At 32.0% G+C, this 12,748-nt stretch overlaps 1 non-coding gene across 1 annotated transcript; it reads right to left on the bottom strand.

Annotated features, from left to right (window-relative positions):
• Positions 1 to 12,125: 12,125 nt before the first annotated feature.
• Positions 12,126 to 12,321, bottom strand: LOC136207530 (U2 spliceosomal RNA). Its single transcript, XR_010676675.1, has one exon. It is a non-coding gene; the product is annotated as a U2 spliceosomal RNA (small nuclear RNA).
• Positions 12,322 to 12,748: the final 427 nt, after the last annotated feature.

A 12,748-nucleotide genomic window follows, 5' to 3' on the forward strand; every position in this document is an offset into this window, starting at 1 on the left:
TATTGGAATAATACTTATAACTTAATAAGATTTTCAGTTTGGCATGCATAGTTACAATACTCATATAAATGAACTGTGTAAAAATAAATTAACATGCTATCATTCTTCCAACCTCACTAAAAATGCAAATTACAATACTAATGTAAATGAACTGTGCAATCATTCTAAAAACCTCACAAAGAATGTAAAGTAGGCATAAAATACCCTAAAAATGCAAAGTATGCAAGAAATACCCTAATTGGCATCATGAACTACCAAATGCCTTCCCATATGATGCCTTTCCTATATGATTTTATTCTGCCCATTACTTTTCTAATTTATAATCAGGCCTTTCATATATGATTGTATTCTACACATCATTTTTCTGATTTCTTGTACTTGAATTTCAAGTGCAAAAATGACATTGATTCAACTCGAGACCATAGAAAATAACATATTAGAAAAGTTGCAGCTATCAAAACTTCTGCATAGTTTTAACTATATGCCAATTGATAAAAATCAAAAAGAAATTTACTGAATATAAGAAGAAAGCCTATGTCGTCCATTCTGTTTGGCCTAATTGTAAGAGACCCTTATTTGGAGTTGCAGAAGAAACAAAGGGTAATTGTTGAAGCAACAGTTAGCTTACTACCAACTCAATCTAGAAACGGTCTAGTACCATTGGTTTTTTCTTTTAGTATGTTGAAAACTGCAATTGCAGCATCAGCAACAACTCATTACATATCTGATTTGGAGAGACCAATCAGCCTTCAACTGGATCGAGCAATTCTAGCCTCGCGCATAAATATACCGCCTGTTCTAGGTGGAACAGAGGCTTTTAAGCTTGTTCCATGTTGAGATTACAATATCAAATGTTGCTATTCTGCTGTGTGTCTCCCATTACCTTGAAACGACTGAAGATTTTACAGAGAAGAACTTGCAAGCGCCCATCTGATGATCATGTTTCAAAACCAGTGACTCTGTAACAACATTCAGTTCCTCCATTAGCAATGCCATTTATAATAACCTACAATATTGAAAATTGAAATAAAATTACAGTTATTTTAGAATAATTAAAAACAATATGCAGGTTATATTAATGAACCAAGAAGTATCTAGACAAAGTTCCTTTAACTTATTAAATTGAAGAGCAACTAAGCCTCTTACAAATACTAAATACTTAGTAACTCCAGTACAAACATGCTAGCTTATCCCATCAAAATTATCCGAATTGACACCTAAACTTTGGAGATGTCTCATTATCTCATTAGAGGGCCTACAGAATGATGCATTTGTGAAAATTGTGCCTGCACAGATGAAATAGAATTTCACAAGCAAGTTAATCCAAAGCACGGGAAAAGGAAAAGATCATAAATCATTGGATAAAAAATCACAATAAAAAAATAGATTTATGATTTTATGATCTTTTAGAATATCAAAATTAAACAGATGACCACGATTTACCCTACCTTAACTTCCCATATAAATACATCTTTAGCCTAATTTAACACTTATCTTGATGAAAATATATAATAGGATAGTTTTTTTTATATATATAATAGAATTTTCTAATTTATATTTTCATTAATAATTTTTTCAAGCCTAATTTTTTATTACCGGTTTATTAGGATAGTTTTTTTTTTTTTGTTTTCGAGTTTCGCTTCTGTGAAGTTTTTATTGCTTTTTCTTTATTCTGTAACAAGAGAGCAGACTAATGGAACTTACCTATTCCGATCGTGAGAGGCTGAGTGAGGTTACGAGTGCGCTTTTACTGAAAACGGGTTGAATTTGTTTTAAGGGTAGTCATAAAATAATTTGTGAATAACTTAGTTCTAAACTTTGATATTTACAAAATGCAAACCTGTTTGATTTATGGAGAAATATACAAGGTTAGCACAAATATACAATATAATGTTAATAATGTTAATAGTATATATATATATATAGAATTAATAAGAGTAATAAATGGTTAGTTAGTATCAGAAAATTTAAAATGCACTAAATAAACATGTTTAAGTGAGCTGAAAACTAATAGATTTTTATTCAAAGTTTATAAAATCAGCTCATTTTAAAAGTAAAATGGATACTTTTAATAACTGTTTTTATAAACTAGGAATAAAAACCCTTAGTTCAAAGCTTTGGAGATGGAGAAAAAAACTGATTTATATTGAATTTTGGTGAATACAAGATTTTCACTCTTTGGATACTCTCAAATTTGAAACTATTACATGAATTTCTTTCTGATTTCTTCTGCCTAAAAACACAACTCTAAAAAATTGCTCTCTCTAAACTTTGGCCCAAAGTCCTCTCCAAATTGGTCTCTTCTTTCTCAAAACCTCCCCCTGTTTTGAGCAAAAGAAAGCTCTATTTATAACTTGATTTGAGCATGGGCTTCTCTTTCAGTATGTCTCCTTTTCAATGAATATTTTTGTTTCTTTTGCCTTGAAAATGAGATTTCTGCATGGTTTTTGTCTTTAGTTTTCAGATTTCCCATATCAATTTGTCTCTTTAGTCTTAAGAGGAGTATTTTGTCTTTACTGCCTTGGAAGTAGATTTTTCTCTTGAAAGGAGAAATTATAATATCGTCCACTTTTGGATTTGACTCTTGATATTTGAACTTTGGATTCTTATCCACATTTCATTTGAGTTGAAGCTTGGATTAGGAGCCTTTCAATTTTATGTTTTATCTACAAAAGAAAAAGATGTAATAGATTAGTTTTGTAAATGCAAATTTTATTTTTTAATAAAAGCATCCTATATTTTTATTTTTTGTTTTATTATTTTTATAATTTATTTTCTGAATATTAATTCATTCATCATTAGAATTAATTGGTTCTAAGAATAAATTTTGCTCTAAATATGACTTAGATAAAACTTTATCAAAAATCATATCTAAAACTATATCTCTCTCTTGAGAATAATTTTAAATGAATGGATTAAATTCAAGATATAAATTAACTATAAAAATTGAGTTTAACTAAAAATTATAATATGAAATATAACAATTTCAAAATTATATTCAGAAACAACACATTATATCTCAAATATATAATTCATAGCAAGATGAAAAACACTTTTGTTTCAATAAATTATATTTTGAATGTGATTTGATAATTATATTAAGATATAACAAATTGCTATACAAAAGCCTCATTTCTCGGATAAATCATACGTGAGAATGAAATATTTTATTTCTGATATAATTTATAAACTTGTCGAAATTTCAAATATTGTCAGTTAAAGCATAAAAATATCCCGGACAAAAATGGGTATCTACACACCGTTTTATTCCTGTGTTTATCCTCCATGTGAATTTTTAAATTCTTCATAGATGGTGTTCAATTTCACTATTCTTTCTAAAATTCCTTTAAATTATTAGCTGATATTCATGAATTGGATCTTGAACCGATGACTTCGAGATGGAGAAAAAAATTCAATTCATAGTAAAATTGATTTAATCTTTATAAGAACAATTGAATTTAGTGACTACACATGAATGAAAGTGGAACTAACTAATCCCTTTTTCATCCTTATTGTTTATTGTATTTCAAATAATTCTTTTAAGATGGCAATGAATTTCAAAGTTTATTTTTAAACTCAGACATAATCATTCTATTTTGTAAGTTGTTTGAATTCTTTTGATTTAAATTTGAATGAGCTGCAATATTCCATGAAGTCTTTTACAAGAAAACCGTTTTTTTAGGTTTGAAAAGTGAGTCACCAGAACAAAAACAAGAGGATTTGATGTGTTGTCCAATTGTTTTTTCAAAACATGAATTATCTTTTCTTAAGGCACTAAAAGTTTTGATTTAAACTAATATTTAACTTTGCAAATGTCCTAGTTAATATTGAAGTGTTTTCAAGCCTCTGAATCATATGTATGACACATCTTTCCCTCATCACAAACATGTTCATGATGCCACCTCAGATGCTCAGCAGTTGCTCTAGAAGCATACAACCTTCTCAGTCTTGGAGTTAGAGGAAAATAAAACATCTTCCTAAAAGGAATCATTTTGTGTTCCCTTAACCACGTCTCGTCTTGTACCTTGCGTGACCACATACCTTACAGTATATAAACACTACTTTTACATTTCATGGCATATTATCCACAATCAATAAATCTATGAGATTGAAAATTCATTTGAACAGTTTAACGAGTTTAGTGGAAAACGAAACAACTGACATGGTCTATCAATGAAATCCAATTTTACACCCAAAGAGGAGATTAAGAAACTATAAAGACCACAAAAAAGCATAAAGCTCATTTGACCCCCCAAAACTATAAAGTCAAAACAATTAGCTCTTCATTCTATTAAAATCATAAAAAAAAGGTCCCTAAACTTTGCAAAACCAGCAATTAAATTCAATAAATCAAAACTATAACAAAACATCCCAAAACCCAATATAAGCAGATAGTCTCTTAATTTTAGGTGTCCAAAACTTGCTCCACTACAATTTCGATTCAGACATGTTTCACAAAACATTCCCGTTGATTTAACAAAAAATGTAGAATATAAAAGGTAACAAGTTTTGAAAAAAACAAGAGCACCTCAACATCTAATGACCAGATTAAACTTACCTCTGCTTTAGCAAATTAAAAAAAAACATAGAAATCAAATCATATCAATGAAGCAACTCATATAAGAAACACGTCTAAATCAAAATAAATTTCAAACAAATGTAGAAAGAAAACCCCTAAAAACCCTACAAATCTTGGAAATGCAGTAAACAAGAAAGAATTAAAGTTACCTCTCACGAGTGAAATTTTGCTGGTTGCTTCTTGCTCTCTCTCTCTCTCTGTCTCTATAATCCTCTAGTTTGCAGTAGCGTAGTCGATTAGAAGAAAAACGAAAAAAATACACATACAAGCAAAAGAAAGTAAGAACAACGATAAACGGAGAGGAAATGAATGGGTGAACCGAGAAAGAATTCATATCTTAGATTTTGATCTGCAGTGAAAAACAGGAAGACCTAAGGAGAGCGACGCTTCTCCATCGTGATGTCTGGAGAACAGGAGAGAGAATATGGTAAGTTTTTTTTATTTATATATTGTCTTAATTTTTTAGGGTAAATTCCAAAAAGAACCCATGTGGTTTCATGTATTTCACAAAAAAACCCTTGTGATTTGTTTTTACTAAAAAAAGACCGTGTTATACGTCATTACCCGAAAATGAAAAATGGCTTAACAGTGTTAAAAGTGATGCGTAGCAAAGTGTAAAACGGGAAAAACCATTTTTTTTATTTTTTTATTTTTCTTTCTCTCTCTCTCTCTTCTTCTTCTTCTCCTTTTTTCCTTTTTTTTTTAAAAAAAAAATTCGGATTCCAGAATTTCTGAAAATTTTCAGCGGAATTCTGGAAATTTCCAGAAATTCTGGAGAAATTTCTAGAATTCTCGAAGCAACTGACCACTATTCGAATTTACATCACCATCTCTATTTGCAGACCCTATTTTTGGCAGCATCATTTGAGCATCCAAAAAGATTATTTCAAGCTAACATGTATATCACAATTCACCATATAACCTCTTACTACTTCAGTAAGACTTTCTGGTCGATTATCTAAACAAAAACGAAAGAAAAATAAATAAAAAATGCATTTTAAACAAAATCCATAATTTAATAATTCAATCAATACGAAATAAAAAAGGCATTTTAAACCAGTCCACCGAAGAGGAACTAGGACTGATAATCGAATAGTACTCTTTGGGCAGAGAAAATACCCTTCGTAGAGGGCTGCCAAGCGCAGAAATCAAGATCATCTCTACCCATGTGAATAGATCGAATACTGTCTTGAACAACCAAAGGAATGGTTTCTAAGTCAAGCCACTCCGAATTAACCAAAAATTCATCAACAGAATTAAAGCGTGAACGCTTATCCTGATGATCAAGACCCAATTTGTCCGCCACCGATGGAATGATCCACCTATCCGTCCAGAAATTGAGCTTTGAAGACTGGCCAATCCACCAAAAGGTCTGGTCCCAAATGGATGAATAAACAAACTTACAAGAAGACCAAATCGAGGACGGTGCAATGGAAGCTTTAGGCAAACCAGAGACAACCAAAAATCTAGACTTCATTAGAGAAATAGCAATACTGGTGCCTTGAATTAATTCCCAACATATCTTATCCAAAAGAGCTTGGTTAAAGATCCTAAAGTTCTTAATGCCCAAACCTCCATCCACCAAACTTTTGCAACAAGTTTGCCTGGAACCGTGATTGACTTCCTCTGGTCAACACAACTCGTCCAAAGGAAATTCCTAACACTTCTATTGAGCTTATTCAACAAACCCACTAGCCACTTATAGATCAAGAATGAGTGAATCAGAGAACTAGTAATAGCATATTTAATAAGAGTTAAAAGCCCTGCAAAGGAGAGAGAGAGCTACCTTTCCACTTGCTAAATTGAGAGAGAAATTTGTCTGCAAGGCTGCTGAGGTAACAAGCTCTTGGAGCTCCTTTAAATAGAAGGACTCCTAAGTAACTCAATGGGAGAGACTCCAGACGGATGCCAAGACAGTGAGCAAGACGAACTGTCACACCCGACCCAAAACGGCATCGGGTATGAACGGAATATAGGATAACGAACTTCGGACAGCCTGAAACCCGAAAATGTCACACCCGACCCAAAACGGCATCGGATATGAACGGAATATAGGATAACGAACTTCGGACAGCCTGAAACCCGAACCTATATTCTAATATATAAAAATTTCATAAAGACTACTTAAAATTTTATTAATTATTTTCTCACTTAAAAATATAATCTGATCTATTATTAGAGTCCAAGGACTAGAAATTTCAGACACGGATGTGACAATTCTACCCACTTTAAAGAATTTCGTCCTCGAAATTCATATCGATTTTTCTTTGAATTTTTTTTAACTCGGTATCGAACTATATAACCCTCTAAATTTTTATTCCCAAATATTCATATTCCTAAATCACAACTCATTTTAGGTCCGAAGAAAATAACCTTTGCTCTGATACCAAAATGTCACACCCGACCCAAATTGGCATCGGGTATGAATGGAACATAGGATAACGAACGTATAAGTCTAGAAGGCGAACCAATTTTTATTAGAAAAAATTTATTTGGACTACCTAAAGTTTTATTTATTTATTTGGCTTGAACTCGATAATTCTATCAAGCTTCCTACGTAAATGTCACACCCGACCTAAAACGGCATCGGGTATGAACGGAATATAGGATAACGAACTTCGGACAGCATGAAACCCGAAAATGTCACACCCGACCCAAAACGGCATCGGGTATGAACGGAATATAGGATAACGAACTTCGGACAGCCTGAAACCCAAACCTATATTCTAATAAAGACTACCTAAAATTTTATTAATTATTTTCTCACTTAAAAATATAATCCGATCTATTATTAGAGTCCAAGGACTAGAAATTTCAGATACGGATGTAACACGAACCCTCCTCGGAGGACTCACCTAAGTAGATGCATATATATATATATATATATATATATATATATATATATATATATATATATGTATATATATATATATATATAGGTAAATATAATTAAACATCATGTAAAATATTGAAGTAATATAATTATGCAGCTCACTCTATATTATTAATATTAAAAAAACTAAATTTTGAGTAGAGTTATATATATTTTTGTCCTTATTATAAATAAAAAATTCATGTTGCAACTCTTCAAATTGTAACATAGGTTTGATCATGGATGAATAAAGAGCAAAAAGATGTATTTCGATATGTGTAAGCAATTGTTTTTTTCTCTTATTTATTGTCATGGCGAATGGCGAAGTAAACAACTAATAATATTATGTTCATTGAGATTTGAAAGGTAATTTGATATTTGATAGAATTGAATCAAGTGTTATTACATAATCCAAAAGTGTGCGAATATCAATATAATTCAATATTGCTATTGGTTATTATTTCAGGTCTGAACATATGTTTGTATAATTAAGTTGTAGTTGAATATCATTATATAATTCAGAAGTTTGATACATGTCTACTGAAATGGAGATTTGTTTTAGGAATCTTTAAGAAATTCAAATCTTAATTAATCATAAAATTAATGATTTGAATAATATAAAATCTTATAGACTTGCAATAAAATTAAAAACTTTCTAATGATGATAAGGATACATATATATATGGATTCTCTAACTATTGAGATGGCGGGTAAAGGTAAAAGAAAGACAAATGTCACTAATGAAGATGTGAGTGAAAGATGAAGAGGATACGGATATGAAATAGTCCGACTATAGAAATAGAGGGTTGGAAGCAAGTGCTTCAGAGGTTGATTGTCATGGAAGGAAATCACCAAAATTTGGTGACACAAATTGGTACGATCGAGCATGAAGTGAAGGAGATGCACCATGAGCACAAGTCATTGATCCGAATTTGATGTCATCCTTCCGAAAGCAAAACATGGAATTTTCTCCAACACCACCAGATCCATTTAGTGATGACGCTTAAAAAAACATTTTATGAATTTTTATATCCGATTTTGAAGTCCAAGTCATGAAGTTTATTTTACCTCCTCTTTTCTTCTTATACTTTCGTTATATTTTATTTTGATGTTTCTGTATAATTACCAAAGGATTTATGTTGTTTTTACTTAAAAGAATTACTTTTTCAAGGTTTCATTTTCAATTAATCTATTCAATGATCATTACAAGTTAGAAATTAAATTGAGAGATTTTTTCTTAGTTAATAAGATGATTATCGAATCAATATACTTACCATATTAATTGATTCAATAATATACTTTATTAATTTATTCACGTCAAGGGAGTAAATTAAAAATGACATAACACCCATTTGGATCCTCAAACTAAAACTTCAAAGTCAATCACGACTTTAAACTATCAAAATCATCAATCAGATCGAACTAAGTAAAAATCATCAATTGAATCCCCGTCATAAATAAAAAGTATCAATTAAGTCTTTATCGAAAATCATTCGGTTGAACAGTTTTAGACTCTCTTCCCCAAATCCATTTTAAGCCAACATAGAAATCATTACTGTCCATGTCAAATAGACACAGTTTCTGATGTTAGGATAGGATGATGACTCAATTAATGATTTTTGCTTAGTTCATGAACCTAATTGATGATTTTGCTCGTGAGTATGTTTGGTTCAATTATTTTTTAAATAATAATATTTATATAAATGGGAAATATAAAACAACGTAGTTTTGCGTAAAATTTAGTTTTGTTGATTTCAAAACTATGTAGTTTTTTCGCGAGCGAAATTCATGAACTGAATTAATGAGCTACTCACGAGCAAGACTCGTTGACAAGCTAGTCTGATTAGAGCCCTATTTACACTTAGAATGTAACAACCTAGTCCAATATTATATAGATATTATCCGCTTTGGTCAAAATCCAACACTTTGGACCACGTGACTTTAAAACGTGGCCGCATATATTGGATTCTCACCTTACTAAATAAACATCAATCCCTCTCTCACAATATCCGATATGGGATTCAGTTCATTTCTACTCATATCGCGTCATTCCTTAAAAACACTCTTTACTCGGACCTTTATCCCAACACTCTGTATCGTTATATAAAAAGCAATGGAGATTCTACGTATGTTATTTGGAAGAACCTTGTTCTTAAGAATTGTCATTTACACAAGTGCTCATTCCGGATAAAATAAAGAATTAATATATCAGAAGTTGATTGTTTTTTTAGGAGAGGTCCATTATATTTATTCAAATTATTCGATTGCCCTTCTAAATTTTAGAAATGTATCATTAACTCTCTAAACTTATTTAGAATGATCTATGGGTCATTTAGTTCGCTACACTTGCTTAAAATGTTACATGTTCTAATAAGAGATCTTTAAAACTCAAAAAGATAATTAGATAAGCTAGACAAATACATGATGTCCCTTGTTGGGGTATTGAACCTAAAATAAAACATATGGATTTATTGGTCTCAACTTTGATGTTAATAACACGATCCTTTATTGGCTCGCTTGGAGAAGCCGCTTTTTCCCCTAACGCTTTTTAGATTCCAGATGAAATAGCTTCAAAATGCTCATACCAATTTGAGCAAACTGAGACTTGTTCCTAGTTTTCTTCCTAAACTCTAACATCAACTCTCATGTGTTAAGCACTCAATTAGCTTCTTTCTCAAGCGATCAGTCCGCTACTTCCGTTTCTACTCTACCAGACGGTGACCGGCTCAATAAAGCACCTTTGGGCGTTGACTTTTCGAAAGGGGAAGCTGGGTTGCCAAAGTTCCGAGTGAATCCGAAATAGGCCATGGACTTGGATCTACCAAATGATAAGAATGCCTCTGAGATTGAATCATTTACACTTACCTCGGTTGTTGTTAATATTATCTGAAAGGGCCCCCGAGGGCTAAAAGAAAAAAAACCATATTGTAATTGAACTTACCCAACTCCCGAGAACTCTTCCGGGGGGTCCCTTTACCCCAACTTCACAATTAGACATAAAAGTCCTTGAATTTTGACATGTACTGTCATAAAAGTTCAAACGACCATTGAACAATATAAATACTGGTCAACTACGTGTAATACCGATAAATCACACTCCTTTACTAACATGATAGATGGTCTCTCAACTTTGAAATTATTAACATAATGACCCATCAACTACGTGTAATACTGATAGATCACACTCCTTTACTAACATGCGGTCAACTCGCGATTTACATAATAATATTATGACACTGACACAAGCTATCAGCTATCTGTAAACTCAGGCTATGCTCCAACAGTAAAGTTCCAAAATTAAGAGCATTTACCCTATATATATATGCAATGTTGTTGAGTTCATCTCTGATTATTTCGCAGCACGACTCTATGCAGCCTACTAAATATCACATGTGTCTTGAACCTACAACGTCTTCTGATTGTGGAACAAAGCTCTAAACCACCTGTAATATATATACTAGCATAATAGGAGCGGAGCAATTCCGCCTGTACAATACCCGACCGATCTATATCACCTTAGGCTGTAACCAGAAAAACACAAATCAACCGGACAGAATTGAAAAACACAAGGAACAAAATAATAGAATCAAAAGAGAGATCAACTGCCTAAACTAAGTATCAGTGGAAAAAATTCCATTGTCCAAGCATAAAGACGAATACTAACTGAATTCCCAAGAGATGTCTTCCACAATCTAAACTCTCACATATATATTTAGGAGCAAATTACTTATCAAGTGTGTATCCTTTCATGCAAATGAAATTCACCATATGATTGCAAGTTCCATCATTCTTAAGCTCCACCACCTACATATATGCACAAATAAACAACTGTATACATCTACCCCTTCAACAAGCCTGAATCACTGAATGAACTTTAGAAAGAAAAAAAAGGTAAAAAAAGAAAAACTAGAGTAATTTGTTAAGTAACATTTTGAAAGAGACTCTAATATTGTGATTCTGTTAAAATAATTGATAAATAAACAAGCATCGGATAACCATGAATTGAAGTGCCTTGGTTTCATAAACATCAACCTAATGAAATTATTAACTTCTTTTAGCTATTCATATAACCAAACAAAAAAATCCTTTTAACGCCTAAAAGACACATCTGCAATTTCACCTAGACAAACAGTGCAAACAAAGGATAATAACTTCTCTGGTTAGCCAAGAACCAATCCCTAAATGATCAACAGTGGATGCACTTCTACATAAGGCACCACATCTAATGCTTGATTGAAGACATAGACAATTGAGACCATGAAGCACAGAAAAATTTATAGACACTGAATCCTAATATGATCTAACTAAATGAAACAACACAGTTTTGATTGAGGATCAAATTACTTATCAAGAGTGCATCATTTCATGAAAATGAAATTCATCCAAGTATCACAATTTACCACACGATTGCAAGTTCCATCATTCTTAAGCTTCACTAGTTGCACATATGCACGAATATACAACTGTAAGCCTGAATCACTAAATTAACTTTAGATAAAAAGGTAAAAGAAAGCGAAACTGAAATAGTTTGTTTATATTATTTAATTATTTAGTTGGTTATCAAAACACAGTCTGACATCAAACTATTAGCTCATATATCAACTAATGCTTTGCTAATTCAAATAAAAATCAACAAATTATAAATCAAAAACTCTAAAAATAGAAGTGGAATTGGAGGGGTGAGCCAGGACAATGCTATAGTGCAAGGCAATGGCAAATCTTGAAAACCCCAATGGCAAGCCATTGATATAGGCCTTCCCCCTAAAAAAATTAATTTAATATCGTGTGGACCATTGGTCCACATATCAGATATTAAACTGATAAGAACAGATACTACACTTGATCTTAGCCAAAAGGCCGAGAAAGGTATGCTTTAACTTCAGTTAGGTTGCTCTTTTTATATTTCACTTCTTGGTCCTCAAAGAGCTTTTTTACCAATGTGGGATGTTTCAAAATTATTTCCATCAATCACAACCAAATTATTTCTTACAAGCATGTAATCCTAAAACAACCATTTTTGCTTTCCTTCTGATCCCCATAGTAACTTAGTATCATCATCTAGCATATCAAGAAGATGTAGCAGATGCAAAATCAAGGAATAATTGTGTGAATTGATTCTCGTGTAACTTTCACTGCGTTCCCCTCTATAAGTGACAAATCTACTCGTCGCCGGTTGCTATCTTTCTTCCGACGCCAAGGAGTTGAGACTACGCCTTCTCCACCGAGTTCACCTTGATAGGTTTTATCCTTTCTATCTTTCACTCATTTTTGTTATTATTATTATGTCTTGTTAAGTT

Source organism: Euphorbia lathyris, chromosome 9, assembly GCF_963576675.1.
Source record: "Euphorbia lathyris chromosome 9, ddEupLath1.1, whole genome shotgun sequence".
NCBI classification, from domain to species: domain Eukaryota; kingdom Viridiplantae; phylum Streptophyta; class Magnoliopsida; order Malpighiales; family Euphorbiaceae; genus Euphorbia; species Euphorbia lathyris.